This window comes from Ceratotherium simum, chromosome 23 (genome assembly GCF_057802395.1).
Source record: "Ceratotherium simum simum isolate JZ-2026a chromosome 23, ASM5780239v1, whole genome shotgun sequence".
Classification (NCBI taxonomy): Eukaryota; Metazoa; Chordata; class Mammalia; order Perissodactyla; family Rhinocerotidae; genus Ceratotherium; species Ceratotherium simum.
Genome location: NC_141922.1, coordinates 29,734,079 through 29,752,857, shown reverse-complemented (window position 1 = coordinate 29,752,857; position 18,779 = coordinate 29,734,079). Strand labels below are relative to the sequence as shown.

Sequence of the window (18,779 nt, the reverse complement as noted above, 5' to 3'; positions counted from 1 at the left end):
TGAAATTTTCCTGCTTATCTCTGATAATAATTTCTACCTTGAAATCTTTTTTACTTATTTATTTATTTGTTTGTTTGTTTGTTTGTTTATTTATTTATTTTTGTGAGGAAGATTAGCCCTGAGCCAACATCCATTGCCACTCCTCCTCTTTTTTGCTGAGGAAGATCGGCCCTGGGCTAACATCTGTGCCCATCTTCCTCTACTTTATATGGGATGCCACCACAGTGTGGCTTGACAAGCAGTACGTTGGTCTGCTGCTGGGATCCAAACCTATGAACCCCAGGCTGCCAAAGCGGAGCACATGAACTTAACTGCTACACCACTGGACTGGCCCATTGAAACATTTTTTATCTAAACTTAGTATAGCCACTCAAGATTTCTTATACTTACTGTTTATATGGTGTATCATTTTGCAATTTCTAACAATTAATTATTCGTCAGCAGAGAATATATTCTCTAGTATTTCAATACTTTGAAATATTTGATTTATTGAGAATTATTTTATGACCAAATGTATGGACTACCTTAGTAAATGGACAGGTATACTTGAAAATAATCTGCACTTTTCAGGTTTTATTTAATTAATTAATTTATTTATTGTGAGGAAGATCAGCTCTGAGCTAACATCCACGCCAATCCTCCTCTTTTTGCTGAGGAAGACCGGCCCTGGGCTAACATCTGTACCCATCTTCCTCCACTTTATATGGGACGCCGCCACAGCATGGCCTGACAAGGGGTGCATTGGTGCACGCCCGGGATCCGAATCCGGGCCACCAGCAGCGGAGCGCGCGCACTTAACCACTATGCGACAGGGCTGGCCCCTACTTTTCAGGTTTTAGATATAATATTTTATAAAATTCACTAGTTAATTGACAATGTTCAAATATTCTATATCCACACTGATTTTTTCTTCTATCCATATATAAACTGAGACATATATAAACATATATAAACTTCTAAACATATATAAACTAAGAGAGTTTGATTATAAAACACTACTAGATTTTGAATTCACTCTTTCTAAAGGATCTAAACAGGACTGAGGAGAGCCAAAGAGGGGGGCATCTCTTTGCATAACATTAGAGTGGATCTAGATGTGAAAATGCCTCTGCAGATGGAGAGTAGAGACATTTCCTGAAGGAAGGATTGTGGGAGCTGGGGGCGCTAGACTGAGGAACTTGACAAAGGTAACACAGCAACTTCTTTTCTTCTTAGACTATACTTATTTTCTCAGATTTACTTAATTTATAATTTAAAAATAGTGTGAACTGCAAAGCAGGCTGGTGTTGGGGATCTGGGGAAGATTGACTAGTTGGAAGAGACAGCAAAGGGACATTTTTCATCTCAGACGTCCTAGGGAGGAATTGGTAATGATAAGGGTTAACACAAGGCCCAACGTGGATTCCTCGTCAGAATCACAATCACTACCTGCTAAAGGCTGCTCCACAAAAAAGGTACCACCTGGTACCAGAAGAAACTAAAGGCAAGGAAGATAATGAGACTGAATTTCCTACATGGTAGCAACATACATACTTTCAAAGGAATAAGAAATCCATCCATATTCAAGTTGTTCCTGTTATCTCCCTTAATCCTCAGAATAAATATATCACGTTATTTATTTATTGATATTTAATGGTAATGTTATTATCAATAATTTTATAGGAAAGGAAACTAAAATTCAGGAAGGTTAAGTACATTAAAGTCTATAGTTATTAAGTAGTAATACTGAATTTTTGACTTAAACACTGTCAGACTCCATATTTCATTTTTCTTATACTATACTGCACTATATACAAAAGAATAGTCTCTTAGGCAAAGATCCGAAATGCATTCTACTTTCCAATAGTCTTTAACTGTAAAACTAGATAGTATTTTGTATCTGTTAAATATTGGAATTATTTCGTTAATTGTGTTTAAGAAATTAATGGCAAGATAAAGACATTCTCAGTAAGTGACCAATTCTGTCTCCAAGCAAATAGTACCATTGTTTCTCTGTTTTCTTTTTTGAGGGAACATGGTTTAATTGTGTATATAAAATAGCACAGAATTAGGTCAGAAAAATTCAGATAGCAAGGAGTATTTGAAGCCTTGATTTCTTTTCCAAATCAGTGAGCTGCTTAAATGTTTCTTTAAAAAAAAAAAAACAAAAAAAACAACACTTTATTGATGTATGATTGATATGTAAAAAGCCATACGTTTAATGTATACAACATATACAACATCTCCCAAAGTTTCCTACCACCCACTTTATTATTATTATTATTAATGTCATTATTGTTTTTGTGGTAAGAACATTTAACGTAAGATCTACTCCTTTAGCAAATATTTTGTGTACAATACAGTATTTTTAGCTCTAGATACTATGTTGTATAGTGGATGTCCATAGCTTATTTATCTTGCGTAATTGAAACTTTGTACCTTTAGACCATCACCTCCCCATTTCTCCTACCCCCAGCCCCTGGCAACCACCATTCTCTCTGCTTCCGTGAGTTTGACTATTTTATATTCTACATATAAGTGATATCACGCAGTATTTATTTTTCCCGTGTCTGCAATCAAAGAAATTATTTTGGAAGTTGAAGGATTCCAGGATCTAATGCAGAATGGGACAAAAAATTCTAACTGTATTACAAATGTATGAAATAACCTCACTGTAGGTGGTGTTTGTGGGGAAAGTGCTGACCTGAGTACTTTTAAGTCTAAACGCAAAAGAAACTGTACATGAGCAGTGTATTCCAGTTGACACAGTTGTTTTCCACGGGGATATGTGTTAATTCTGATACCACTGTACATGTATACTGGAACTGAATAATTAAATAAATAGTGAAAGGTGGGACCTCTCACTGTTGGAGAGGGGAGTGCACAGATAAGCGAGGGGAGAAGACGAGAATGGTCCATGTAGTAATGGGTTAGAGTTAGTGACATCAGTATGAACTCACGTTTAAGTAATATAGATGCAGAAGGTTATACATAAAAAATATGTATAGATGTTGTATATACATGTTTTAGTATATTTATTTTAGTATATATGTTCATCTGTCAGCTGAGAGGATCCGGAAGGAACAATGCATCATCAGCAATGAGTATCCTTAGTAACCAGATCTTGGTTTCTAATGCTATTCTTTAATAAAAGGGACCAAGGCTCTTTGGAAACGTGGCTGATCCTAGGACTGGGGCAGGAAACACAGAAGACGAGACTAAAGTATCTTGTAGCCTCAGAGTAAGAAAGTGCTCAAAAAATCCGTAATGAAGAGAACATATCAAAGGGTCACCGGATCCAAATAAAAGAGCTCCCAAAGGGGCCAGCCCCGTGGCTTAGCGGTTAAGTGCTCGTGCTCCGCTGCTGGCGGCCTGGGTTCAGATCCTGGGTGCGCACAGATGCACCACTTCTCCGGCCATGCTGAGGCCGTGTCCCACATACAGCAACTAGATGGATGTGCAGCTATGACGTACAGCTATCTACTGGGGCTTTGCGGGGGGGAAAAAAAAAAAGAGCTCCCAATGGCCACGGCTGAGACACTTTAAGCAACAAAATGAATTAGTTGTATTAGATTATAATACAGTGTAAAACAAATACCTATGAGCTCATAATTGTACAAATAAATGATTGAATAAATACAAATGGAGGAGAATTAAAGAGACAAACATCTTGTGGAGAACCATCCCCCAAAATTTATATAGAAGCTGTACTCTCAAGGAGGTAGAACATAACTCACAGCTCCTTAAGTATGGCTGCACATAGTGAATTCCTTCCAAAGAGTAGAGATACAAGGGTGGCGGCGGGTGGGAGAATGACTTTAGACTGGAGAAACCTGACAATCACTATCTCAACCAGGAGTCCAAGGCTGACATGCAGTGATGTCATGTTGACTGTATGTACCCTTGATGTGATGGGATGGGAATGGTACTTTCCCTCTGTGGTCCTCCTCCCAAAAACCTGTAACCACAGTCTCCTCAAGAGAAAAACAGCCGACAAACCCCAACTGAAGGATAGTCTACAATATACCTGGCCAGTATTCCTCAAAACTGTCAAGGCCATCAAAAACAAGGAAAGACTGAGAAACATCAGATCCAAGAGGACCCTAGGGAGATGTGACTACTAAGTAATGTAGTAATGGAACTACAAGTATGTAGTATCCTGCCTAGGATCCTGGAACAGAAATAGGACACTAGGTAAAAAACGAGGAAATCTGAATAAAATAGTGACTGTAGTTAGTAATAATGTATCAATTTTGTCTCATTAATTATAACAATTATGCACAACTAACACAAGATGTTAATAACATAGAAAACTGTGCATGGGGTATATGCGATCTCTCTCTACTATCTTATCAGTTTTTCTGTAAATCTAAAACTGAAGTAAAATAAAAGTTATTTAGAAGGGAGAAAGAAAGGAAGGGAGAGAGGGAGGGAGAAAGGCAAGAGAAAGGGACAGAGGGAAACAATTCAGGAAAGCAAAGTATCCTTTTTTATATCAAGTCTCTCCCTGTGTCGCTTTACAGCACACTATCTGGAAGAGTTGTCTATGAATCACTATGTCTATGTCTTCATCTCCCATTTGTTTTTTAACTTACTCCAGTAGAGTCCCTACTCATCACTCCAATACACTTATCTGTGACACTAGTAATGTGCATCTGGCCAAATCTAAAGGTACAGTTTCTGTCCTTGCTGCCTTCTCTTGCTCAACAGTATTTTACACAGTTGACTACACCCTTTTCATAAAAATAATCCTTTTTTTTGGTTTCCTTGTCCTCATACTCTTTAGTTTTTTTCCCTTTTCAATAGCCACTCCTTTTCTACCTTTTTGCAAAATGATTATTTTTTCCTACTGGACTAGTAATTATTGGAATGTCCCAAGGCTTATCTCTAGCTTTTTTATTCTTATGTGTCTATATTTTCTCTAGGTGGGTATTTACAAATAGCGTTTATTTATCTCCAGCCCAGGTCTCTCTCTTGTGCTTCATACTCATATAAACGTCGCCTCTTCAGAGAGGTTTTCCCTGACGACCAAATCTGAATATTTTCCTCAGTCTTTCTACTTTGTCATTCTATTTTTTATTTTATGGCTTTCAATAGCATTTAACACTATCTAAAGATGCCTTGTTCCTTTGCTTGTTTCTTGTAATATCTGTCTCCCTCCTTCCCGAGATCCCCACTGTCAGCACCCCACTGAACATAAGCTCCAGAACTACTACAGCTTGGCCATCTCCTTCACGACTGAGCCCTTAGGGCTACTGCAATACCAGGAACATAGTAGGCATTTAATAAACTGAATATACAAGTATGATATTAATTAATCTATACACTTATTTGTTAGTTAAGTAAACATTCAATATCTGTGGAGACAAGAAATCACAGAGATTGAGACTGAGACATTTGTCTACCGTATTCTCATTTTCCAGAATTGATAACTTTTCCAATTAATACAATAGTATATTTATTATATCATAGTGTTTAGTACAAGAAATGCTTTCCAGTATCTGAACGATGTCTCTCAGGTTGTGAATTTTGCTGACTATTCTCAGCAGGAATGTAGAAGTGTTTGTCATAATGAATGGAAAAGGAATTTAGCTTTGGAGCCAGATACACCTAGTTTATTTTCTGCTTTAGTAATCTTTGACTTTATAAAGTTAACCCAAACTCTCATCATCAATTCTTTTCATTTGCAAAGCATATGAACATATGATTATTGTATACAAGTGCTATAACTAAAATATGCATAGGATCCTATAGGAACCCAGTAATGAGGGAACCACTTTGCCTGATAGAATAGGGAGCCTTCATAGAGTAGGTTACTTCTGAGCAAGGTCTTAAACTTTGAGTAGAAATTTAGGAGAACTTTGAAAGCATTGGGAATGCAGGAAAATGACATACTCAAACATAAAGTGTCCTAAAAAATGAAGGTTTGTTCCAGGGACACAAGATTGTCCCCTATAGATAGAACACAGGTTTCATACAGTTAGAGATTGGAGTAATATAATTTGTCATTCCAAGATTTTGGATTAATTCGTGTAAGAAATAAAGCAAAGCACTTATCATCTGTCACCTATCATCATAATTTGCTCTTAGTTGTTGGATGCAGGATGTTTTCAGCCAATAGAAGGAGTGAGAGAGACTACTGTCTGTCCCACAGAATCCATTATCTCATTATTTCTTTAATATTACAGTGCATTAATTTTAGCAGAGTATATCACTACCCAGCTGAAACACTACACTGCCCCCAAATTCTTGAGGCTAGAAGTAGTCATGTGGCTAAGTGTTGTCCAATACAATGTTGCTAGGTTAGAAAAAAATGTGTCACTTCTAGACATGTTCTTAAAAGGAGTGGGCATGTCATCCATTTGCCCATTTTCTCCTTCTGCAGGACTAGAGGGTGGACATGAGAGTGGGTGGTGAAACAAGCATCTTAGAATTCAAGATGGAAGCCACGTATTTCAAGAAGGTAGAGTGAGAAGATAGAATTAGTCTGGATCCTTGAGCCACCTCATTTTGCAGAGCTTTCTTGCCAGCCCTGGACCAAGTAGCTCTGACTGTGACATGATAGAGAAATAAAATTCTCTCTTGTTTAAACTATTGTATTTTTTTGTTTTTGCTTTGTTTTTGTGATTATTGCAGCTTAGACTCTACCATGACTAATACAAAAGGAACAATCCAAAGACTACAACAAAAGTAGAGACTGTTAAATTGTACTTTTCCCTCTGTCCCAAAATTGAACACCATGGCCCAAATTTGGAGTTGGGAAGATAATAAACACCCTATATTCTTAAGGAAGCTATCTAACAATTGGAGTTGGATATTTCCCCTCGAGTTTACCAAGAGGTAGCTAAACTGGTGCTACTACCACCATCTACCACTGCTGCAATGAATCTTCTCAGACTGTAAACAAAACTGAGAAGTAGAGAGAGAGTCAAACTTTGTCAGCATTGTTTGTGCTAAGTCTTTTTGTTCCTTATCCCATAGACTATCTTCCCTGAAGCCAAGAGAAGATGGCTCCAAGAAAATAACTTCTAAGGTTTAGGTCAGTCCACAATAAAAGGAAACTTTTTTTATTGTTCTCTGTTGGAGTCTACATAAAGCTGGAGACCTGCTCATTTACCTTTAGTCTGTCTGAGCTGTGACATAGGTCAACAAACCAATTATGCACATATACATATTCACACAAAGTAGAATTTTACCCTAAAAACATGTTTGTGATTCATTGTAGACAGGCTTAACCATTTTGATACTTACCAGATTGCAAATTCATAAAGTAAATTGCAATGCATGCATTTCTAAGTTGTTCTAAAATCTGAAAATCATTTCGATTTTATCACTTTTCTGTATTTTGAAATAAACCACAAATTAAAGTGTTAAATGAGTCAACAGTATACTGATGAAGTTCAAAGATCTATGTAATGCTTTGCTTGGTCTAAGATTATTACAAGAAGCCTGGTGACCAAGGTCAATGGAAAATACTACTGTTTTATTTTAAGAAAATACAAAGGCTAGCACCTTTTTAATTTTAGAATAAATTAGCATATATGTGTGTTTCTTAGCATCTTGAATTCTCTTTATGACAAAGTCATTTTGAGTAGAGAGATAAAAAGCTGCTAAAATTTTTCCCCTTATCAAAATAAATAGCTCTTGATTAATTTATTTGGCAATTTATTGGTTAGATTGTATTTATAACCTTAACCTTATTATTTTTCAAAACATTACAAAAATTTGCTAAAGTTTTAAAGTAGTTTTGCAAAATTGATAGGTCATTAAAAAGTAAGCATCTACAACGAAGGGAAAACTTATTACTAATTGGCATACATTTGAAAAAATAATTTAAAATACCGCAGAGAATAAGGATGAGCAATTGAAAGGCATATATTAAAATGTTTTACTCATTTCTCTCACACACATGAACTACTTTTTACTTTTAATATATTAATTTGTTACATTTGGGATTTGTTTAATAGTCATTTTGAGCAAAAGAAAGACTTGAATTTTCTTTTCCTCAAACAACTTCAGTGGATAAGTGAGCATTTCCTTTTTTTTTAATTGAGGTAACATTGATTTATAACATTGTAGGGTAGGGGGAGGGCAAAAGGGATAAAGGGGCTCATTTGTACTGGGACAGATGGCAACTAGATTTTTGTGGAGAACACGATGTATTCTATATAGAACAAAATGATGTACAACTGAAAGTGAGCATTTCTTAAAACAGCAAAATTATCATTTAACATAATGGTTGGCATTTGCTGGGACATTTCTTAGCTACCTAGATCCAGAGTGATGTGACTTAGGGAATAATATGTTTGAAAAGAAAACAGGAAGCTGCCGAAATATCTCTTCCCCAGTAATCTATTTTCAGATGTCTATATTTAAAATCACCAATGGTTTAGGAACAAAGATAAAAAAATCATAATTTACATTTCCACATGAGTTCATCAAAGCCTCTGGATTACCAAAACATCAGTAACGGTATGTTTTTAAATGGAAACAGTGACGATATATAAAGATTGGCATTAGAAACTGGTATGAATGAACTTTGCCAGAAGAGATGCAAATTGGAGTACTGAATAAAGAATTTAAGGTTTAAAGTCTTAGCAAAATACCTAGTATATTTTTGACTCTTAGTAAATGTTTGTCATAATAATAAAGAGTGAAATAACAATGATTGTGTCTCTATATAAATTTGATCTGATCCAAAGAAATATCAGCTCCATTTAGAATAAAACCATTTGGTCTAGCATCCATGATATCAGTTGGCTCAATCAGGAAACCCATCATCTCGCTTGAAAATACTTATAGCTTCTTTTCATTAGCAATTACATGCTTTAATAATAGCCTTTAGGAGATTCTCTGAGAATTAATCTTGAGTAGGACCAAAGAAAGACTGAGAAATTGTGTTCCTAAATCATTTTTCTTTTTTTCCACTCCCACTCAGAAATGTATATATTTTCTATGCCCCTAAAGGGAGAAAAACATACACTAATTTATGTGAATCTGATTTTGATACCCACAAATCAATTCCCATTTTATGACATGTATCTTGTATTCCAGGTTCATAATAAACACTGAAAATGAGTAAATGACATTTACTTGAAATCGTCAATAGATAAAATGAGACATTGAATGATAGAAACTACTTAAATCCTTGGATATTTAAACAATTACCATAGTCATCTAGTACTATATGGACATTAATTACTTGAAACTCACTACTATATTCATTTATCCTATTACTCCTGTTACCACAGGCATAAGTATTGATGTTCCATAACATGAAGAATTTATTTGCTAAGATCTAAACTGATGGCTGTGACTAGTTTCCATTCATCAATTCCAATTTTCATTATGTTTGAATTTCAGATAAATTTGATTCAAGATCAGTAGCCTATGGCAATTTCGCTGAGAAGAAGGAAGATGAAAATAGAAAGATGCAAAATTGAACTGACAATACTGTGTGGAAATTTTGTGATGTACAGTCACTAAGTCCTCTATCTGCTGAATTTCATCAACAGCTCACAGAAGAGGTGTACGATAGAAGACAAGCAACAGTGATTCATTGGTTGATTATTTAACTTGCATTTTATAATGTAACATTTAAATACCTATTTTAAGAGACTTCACTTCAGAATATTTTTAGTATAGGTAAAACAAATCTGTATTGAAGAAGATATTAAATACAAATGTATAGCATTCCTAAATCATTAAGTCATAAATAAAAATTTTCATCTAGAGAAGATAATAATTAGAATTCATATACATCAGTACTGGGATAAAATAAATTTAGTTAGAAAATTTATGTGTGTGTGTGTGTGTGTCTGTGTGTGTGTGTAATCCTTTAAAGAAGTTCTGAAGATAATGATATATAAACAATTTAGGAAACAAGTGAATATGATTTAATCATTTATTAATTCATTTACTCAGTCCATATTTAAGGAGTGCCTAGGACAAGAGAAATACTTAGATACTTGGATTCAGTGGTGAACAAAACGGACACTGTCTTTGCCATATTGATCTTGCAGTCCAGTGAGAGTTACAGAGTATAAACTATCAATTATGGCCAAGTAGGATAAGTAGAGAAGAGGTTATGGGGTGCTGAAGAGCAGGGGACTAGGTCACCTACCCATGATTCAAGTGGTAGGAGAAGAGTCAAAGACATCCCCTGATGAAAGTAATTTCTAAACTCAGACTTGAATAGGAATAAACGTTGACTAGACAAAGTAAGAAGATCAAATGTTGCAAGCAGAGGAAAGAAATTTCAGGGCCAAAGACCAGGGTAAAGAAAGCTTGGCCAAGTGGGAAAAACTGAACAGTACCCTTCTTTCTAGAGGATAGAGGGAGACACTGGGTCAATAAAAGGCTGGAGAATAAGATCGAGCCAGATCATGAAGACCTTATAAGCTACATTTCTTACTTTTGTACTTTAACTAGAGAGTACATCCATTGAAGTGTTAAAAACTGAGACATGGGACCATTTTATTAAAATTATTTGGCTGCAGTTTAGAAAAGTTGAGAGGAGGTGATCTACTCTGATGGCAGGGATATCAGTTGAGAAGCTGTGAAAATTTGAAAGATGATGGTTATCTGACTTTGAAAAGAGCAAGAGACATGGAGAAAAAGGAACAAATTCAAATGATAAACAGACATTAGAATAGACAAGACATGGTGATTTGGTAGACGTGTATGGGATTGAGACGCTATAAGAGAGGGGGCAGGGAGAATGTAGCCCAGGTTTCCTAGCTAAAACAACTATAGAGACTGTCCTACTGATAATGAAGTCTGGAGAAAAAATAGATTGGAGAGGGGAGATGAACTGATTTTTGTGCATATTTTCAGAGAGCCTGTTGTATAGAAGTTCTTACTGGGGCCAAATTACCTGGGTTTATAATACAGGACTGTCATTTACTACCTATGGATTTGGCGTGTGTTACTTAACCTATCTGCCTTTTTGTTTGTCAAGGAGGAGTATTGATCGTAATAAAATCATGGAGTTTCTGTGATTGTTAAAGGAGCTAAGAGAGTAAAGCATTTAGGTTAGTGCCAGGTATACAGTAAGCACTCAATGAATTTTAAATATTGTGTCATTATTAGGTGTCTATATAGTATGCAAGAAGATTTTCTCAGAAGGAGAATGGACACATAGAACTTAGGTAGACAGTGTTTTGGCTTAGAGACATAGATTTAGGGATTATCGGAACATAGCTGTTACTTGATATCATGGGAAAGCAGAGGAAGAATATATAAAATAATAATAAAAGAACGCCTAGAATAGAATTTTGAGACACACTAAATATTGAAGGGGCAGAAGAGGAATGAGGATATTGGAAGACTGAAAATGAACAATTAGAGATGTAGGAGAAAAAAAGAATATGAGACAACAAAATAAAATGAAGAAATATTTAAAAAGGGTATGTTTCAAAGGTAGAATCCTAGATATGCTGAATGAATATGGGTTGAAAAAAAAGGGAGTCAAAGTAGACTTCAAAATATTACACAACATGGCAAAGGGTGGTGTCACCTTTTAATATTTGACAGGAGATGATGTTTGAGGTGAGTAAAAATAAACCTCAACAAAATCTTCTAGGCAGTGAAGAGTTTTTAGGAGAGAAGAGTTTTTAAGACTGCATAACTTCAACATTTAAAGGTAGAGAAAAGAAATGCCATTGATTTTTTATGTCGATTTTATATTCCGTGACTTTACTGAATTTATTAGTTCTAACAGGTTTTTGTTGAGTCTTTAGGTTTTTCTACATATATAATCATGCCATCTGCAAACAGATAATTCTACATCTTCCTCTCCAATTTGGATACCTTTAATTTCTTTTTCTTGTCTAATTGCTCTGGGAGAACTTCTAGTACTAAATTGAATAGAAGTGATGAGAGTGGGTATCCTTGTCTTGTACTAGATTTTAGAGGAAACGCTTTGTTTTCCTCCATTGATTATAATGTTAGCTATAGGCTTTACATATATGGCTTTTATTCTGTTAAGGTTTTTGTTGAGAGTTTTTATCATGAATGGGTATTGAATTTTGTCAAATGCTTTTTCTGCATCTCTTAAGATGATTATGTGGTTTTTATCTTTCATTTTGTTAATGTGGTATACCACATTATTGATTTTTATACAAAAATCTGAGGTGTTTCTATTCACTAACAAAGAACCATCTGCAAAGGATATTAAGAAAACAATCCCATTTACAATAGCAATAAAAATAATAAGATACTTATGAATAAATTTAGACAAAGAGGTGAAAGATTTCTACCCTGAAAATTATAAAACATTGAAGAAGGAAATTAAAGAAGACAGACACATGCAAAGACATCCTGTGTTTACAAATTGGAAGAATCAACAGTGTTAAAACGTCTGTACTACCCAATGTGATCTATAGATTCAATGCACTCTCTATCAAAATCCCAATGGCATTCCATACAGGGATAGAAAAAAAATCTTACAATTTGTATGAAAGCACAAAAGACCCCAAATAGCCAAAGCAATCTTGAGAAAGAAGAACAAAGCTGGAGGCATCACACATAGTGACCTCAAAATATGTTACAAGGCTACAGTAATCAGAACACTATGATACCAACATAAAAACAGACATATAGACCTATGGGACAGAATAGAGAGTCCAGAAATAAATTCACGCAACTTATACAAAACAAGGGAGCCAAGAACACACAGTGGGGAAAGAGTAGTCTCTTCAATAAACGGTGTTGGGAAAACCAGTTATCCACATGCAAAATAATGAAATCAGCGTTTTATATTACACCATACACAAAATCAAAGTGGATTAAAAACTTAAATTTAAATGAAATTAAGTGGATTAAAAACTTAAATTTAAAAGGAAAAGAGAAGAAAACATAGAGAAAAAGCGCCTTGACATGGTCTTGCTAGTGGTTTTTGGATATGACATCAAAAGCGCAGGGAAAAAAAGCAAAATTAAACAAGTGGGACTACATCAAACTGAAGAGCTTCTGCACAGCAAAGAAAACAGTCAACAGAGTGAAAAGGAAATCTATAGAATGGGAGAAAATATTGCAAATCATATATCTGTGTAGGGATTAATACACAAAATATATAAGGAACTCATATAAATCAATAGCCAATATAACAATCTGATTTAAAAATGAGCAAAGGACCTGGATAGACATTTCTCCAAAGAAGACATACAAATGGCCAACAGGTATATGAAAAGATGGTCAACACCACTAATTATCAGGGAAATGCAAATTAAAGCCACAATAACATATCACGTCACAACTCTTAGGATGTCTATTATCAAAAAGACAAGAGATAAGAAGTGTTGGCAAGGATGTAGAGAAAAGGGAACCTTCATACACTGTTGTTGCGAGTGTAAATTGGTACAGCTACTATGGAAAACAATATGGAAATTCCTCAAGAAAAATAGAACTGCTATGTGATCCATCAATCCTGCTTCTGAGCATATGTTCAAAAAAATTGAAATCAGGATCTCAAAGAGATATCTGCACTCACATATTCTATGCAGCATTATTCACAAGAGTCAAGATATGGAAACAACCTAAATCTGCATTGACTGATGAAGGGATAAAGAAAATGTGGTTTACACATACAATGGAATATTATTCGGCCTTAAAAAAGAAAGAAATTCTGCCATTTTTGACAACATGGATAAACGTGGAGGACATTATGCTGAATGAAATTAGCCAGACAGAAAGACAAATACTGCATGATATCACTAATATATGAAATCTAAAATAGTCAAACTCATAGAAGCAGAGTAGAATGGTGGTTGCCAGAGGCTGGGGGGAGGGGATAACGAGGTAATGTTGGTCAAATGGTATAAAGTTTCAGTTAGGTATGATGAATAAGTTCTGGAGATTTAATGTACAGCATGGTGACTGTAGTTAACAATACAGTATTGTACACTTGAAATTTGCTAAGAGGGTAGATCTTAAGTATTCTTACCACAAAAAAAAGAAGAAGAAAATGATAATTATGTGAGATGGTGGATATGTTAATTAGATTGATTGTGATAATCATTTCACAATGTATACATATATAAAAACTTTAAGTTGTACACCTTAAAATATATAGTTTTTATTTGTCAATTACACATTAATAAAGTTGCTTTTGAAAAAAAAAGTAGAGGAAAGAAATAGGATACAACCAAGGAAAATGCAAAGAAGTGAAAGTGAGATAGCAGGAAATCTCACAGAACATGGTATCACAGAAGCCAAAGGAAGAAGGGAGTACGTAGTGTCAGTGTTGATGAAGATGAAGACATTGGCAGAAGCCACCAGTATCAGAAGGAACCAGGCAGGACCAGAGGCAAGCCAGGGTGGCTTCATCTCACGTTCACAGTTCTCAAAGAACACCTTCTGCTTTCTATGTGCCTCTTTCCTGCTTCCAACCCAGGATAACTTAGTTTGGAGAAGAGTAATGTAGAATATGGATTCAAAACAAGCCACATCTGATTTTCCAAGTACCCAGTCTCATCATACCTACGTACACCCTCTCCTCTAACACATGCTTTACACAGCTTGACCCTTTAATCAAGGGAAGAAAAAGATCAAGCTACAAAACAAGTTGAAAACTAACATTTTGAAAATGTCAGAATATATCTTAATATAAAATAAGATTTTTCTAATAGCCAAGAGTTACAGGAAAAGCATGGAATGAGACCAAAATGTAATTTAAAAACGTGTAATCCAATAGGAAGGAAAAGTTCAATAGTAAACAGATGACAGCAGTGTTTGGGATGAAATAAAACCAGTTTTCTTGACTTCATGGAGGTTATTCTTTACCCTTTAAAGTATATTTAAATTTTTATTTCCCTCTGTGTGATAAAAATATATTGCCACTTCGTTTAAGATGTTTCATCTTTAGATATAATAACATTTTTGGATTTGGTAGATTAATTTGATGAAAATGAGAAAGCAAAAATAGAACTCATACAATTATAATCCACATTATCTTACTTGTTTAATTGGAGAACATGCTAAGATATATAACTTAGTCTCGACATACTTGAAACTTAAAGCTGATCTTTTCTTTATATTACTTGCACTAAAATAATAATATTTAGTAATTCAACTGATACATTCTAATAAATATTGACTATTTTAGTAAGACTAGATATAAACTACTGTGTGCATGTGTATGTGGATGTGTATATGTGTGTGATCCAAAATGATAAAATCCTGTTGGTTAGAACCAAAAACCAAACAAAAACAAAAACTAAAATATAAGAGGTCATGAAGCCTAATGTGTTTTCTGAAACAACCATGTTAGTTCTTGATCAGAAAGCATCATAATATGAGGATAATTGGTGGCAAACCATCTAGGCCATATATACTTGTTGTTACAAGCAGTTTCATCTCTTCAAATCTCACCTTCCTTGTCTATAAAATAAGATACTACGTTATGTAATGATTTGGGTGTTGTATTTATCCAAGGAAAGCCGTTTATAAACCATAAAATACATCAGATGTCTTGATTATAAATGAGTAATCAGTATCGCACAGCACGTGTACTAATTTATGTACTTATTATCATTTAAAATGTATATGTTTAAATGCACCTAGAAGCTAAACAACGACAACTACAAAATAGGTTTTCAGTTAGATTTTTGCCACTTTTTAAAGCACTTTCATTTTTTTCTATACTCTTCAGCACTTAGAGTCTTCTACACTATTCTTTGACTAAGTAAACAAGATAAGTTAAGGGTCATGACCTGACCTCATTAAAATTTTTTTGAAAAATATTTCCCATTTAAGACCTATGCACTTGTATTTTTCAGGTGAATTTTCTTAATTGAATAAGAAAATTGATAATATTATTCTCATACTTTATTTTATAACTTATTGTCTGTTGTTCCTATTTTTATCACGTTTTTGAACTTTTCGGAAAAGAAAGGATGAAGTTGTATGTTTCTGCTCTTCTGAGAAACATTATTGACTAAGATGTTAGTCATCATACTTTATTTTACAACTTATTGTCTGTTGTTCCTATTTTTATCATGTTTTTGAACTTTTCAGAAAAGACAAGAGCAAGCTGTATGTTTCTGCTCTTCTGAGAAACATTATTGACCAAGATGTTAGTCTTATGCATCATTCCTTTTGAGTAGTCATACCTAGGCCAATTTTCTGCTAAATTGATTTTAGTCTATTTCTTGGTGTAACACAATATTGTTGATCACGCAGTTTTCTCAATTAGACGTGCTGTGCCTCTCTGTCCCACTGTTTCTCACCTCACTTGTTGTACACACTTAAAAGATAATTATTAATCAAAACATAGTCCTTTTGCTTTTCATAACAAACAAGAAATGAGTCTAGGGGGCTGTGAACTCTTTCCAACTAGAGTGAGTGAAAATGAGTATATACTATAAATGTATTTTTGGATTTGGTAGATTAATTCGATGAAAATGAGAAAGCAAAAATAGAACTCATACAATTATAATCCACATTATCTTGTTTAATTGGAGAACATGCTAAGATATATAACTTAGTCTTGACATACTTGAAACTTAAAGCTGATCTTTTCTTTATATTACTTCTTTATAATATTTCTTTATATGACTATATATACTTTATAATATTTCTTTATATTACTATAAATGTAATATATTCTACACTTAGGGACCACAGCTATTTCCCTTATGAAATAAAAGATATTACTTATTCAGATACCTTAAATTTGTTAAATGTTTCCTATTTCTGTATGTTTATGATTAAGGGCACTTATGACGTGAGAATAAACTCATGAAAATAGATTATTAAACACTTTTTATTCTATATACTAAGTTATTAATATAGTATATTTCTTTTCTATAGCCATTACCTTAGGAAATTATGACATTAATGTAAATATGATTATATACATAATTTATTTTAATTTTTCTTTCTGCTGATACTGAATTATTCTTAAAGATTTCATAAAAAATTAATTGTAGTATATTTTATCTATCATTAATCCACTGTTATTAGTCCACTTGTTATACCAAAAAAAGATTAGTCCAATTCAAAATCTCAGAAACTACAATCTATCAGTCTTAAACTTAATTTGCACCAAATAGAAAAAATATCCACCCTTTTACATAAGCCAGAAACTTTTTTCTTCTCAGCTCTTGAAATGAATGTGTATCCAAATTTATTTGATTTTACCTCATGAATATTCCTTGAACCTATTCATTTTCTCTAGCTCTACAATCAAGTTCAAGTTTCCGTCTGTTGACTGAAACTTACTCCTAGTTAACCTCCTGTATCTGTTCTTGCCCCTTCCCAAACTGTTTCTTACACTGTAGCTAAAGTTAATTTTTCTGAAATGCACATCTAATCATGCCATTGCCAATACTCTTAACCTATAAAGAACCATATGTCTTCTGGCTTCCATGACCCTGCATGGTTGGGTCCCTTACTCTCTATGTTCCAGAAGCACTGGCTCTCTTTCAGTTTCTTCAACTTGATAGTTCCTCCCTATCATAACACTTTTACCCTCTGCCTAGAACACTTAGTAACTACTTATCACACATGGTAAATATACATGAAGTCTTCGATTAATATCTTCTGCCATCATCCCTACTGAACTTTCAGCTTCTACTGAAAGGACATGGACCATGTCTATATTGCAATCATTGGGAAGTTGTGTGACATATTAAGACATTGTTGGAAACACCGATCATATGGAAATGAAATCAAAACACCAATGAAAAAGGAATTTATCCAATTTTTTCTTCAATTAAGGCTTTAAACACAAGCTTTTCAGAGGCATTTATTTAGATAGATAGACATAGATTTTATTAAATTTACAAAGCAACATACAAATCATTGAAATTTAATAGCTCAAACTGTACTCATACTCTAAGGAAAAATAGGATGCAACAAAAAAACTGTAATAATGTGGGGCTTACTTATTTTAGAGAAAATAAGACAGAAATTTTCACTTTTCATAAAAATTAAATCCACATGATCAGAAACCCATATGTGTGTGCTCCATAGATTATTCTTGTTACTTCTCATAATCATGTATTTATTCATGTTAAAATACTTTTGATTGATTATTGTATTAGTTAGCTTCTGTTGAGTAGTAAATGATCACCAAAAAAAATCAGAGATCTTTAACATTAGCTATTCACTTTTTGTTAATGGGTCTCTCTGTTTGTCTGGGCAGTTCTGCCATATGTCTGCTCCATGTGTGGCTACCAGAAGCATGTTCTTATAGAGGAAGAGAAGAAGTCCCAGAGGGGCCCCTCTTCTCCCTAAATGTCATATGTATATATGGCATATATAAATATAGATAATACATATCGGTATCTTCTTTAAGTTTGTGATACGAGGCCTAAAATTAATATTATGTGCTGTGTTGACATTTGGTAATGGGAGAGGGTCTCATATTTCCTAACCACAAGTTTCACATCCCCTCTACAACCACGAATAAGGTCGCCTAGGCAAACAAACTTTTTCTCAGAGACAAGTACAGTGTCTGCTTATCCATGAGTAGTGGGTTTCAGTTCCCTGTTAACTCACAGAATTATGCAAGCAAGCCAATCACATTGTCCCAAGAAAACCAAGGGAACTCCCCCCTCTTGATACTGCAAAGCCTGCCTTCCACAACCCTGGTTGTTCACCCCATTCCCAAGTGCAACTGCCACGTGGCCCTGCATGGCATACAGTGTCCTCTTCCGCGAGACTGTGAATACCAGCATACCATGTTTTATTGCACTTCACTTTATTGCTCGTTGCAGATATTGAGTTTTTTACAAATTGACGGTTTGTGGCAACCCTGTGTTGACCAGGTCTATCGGCACCATTTTTCCAATAGC

General features: G+C 34.4%; 1 long non-coding RNA gene across 1 annotated transcript in view; it reads left to right on the top strand.

Moving 5' to 3' along the window:
* The window catches only part of LOC147913994 (uncharacterized), an 86,254-nt gene extending 76,572 nt beyond the window's left edge, over window positions 1-9,682 (top strand). Inside the window, exon 4 of the long non-coding RNA XR_015555928.1 lies at window positions 9,343-9,682. This is a non-coding gene — a long non-coding RNA (uncharacterized LOC147913994). The remainder of the gene's footprint in view (window positions 1-9,342) is intronic.
* The last annotated feature ends 9,097 nt before the right edge of the window (window positions 9,683-18,779 follow it).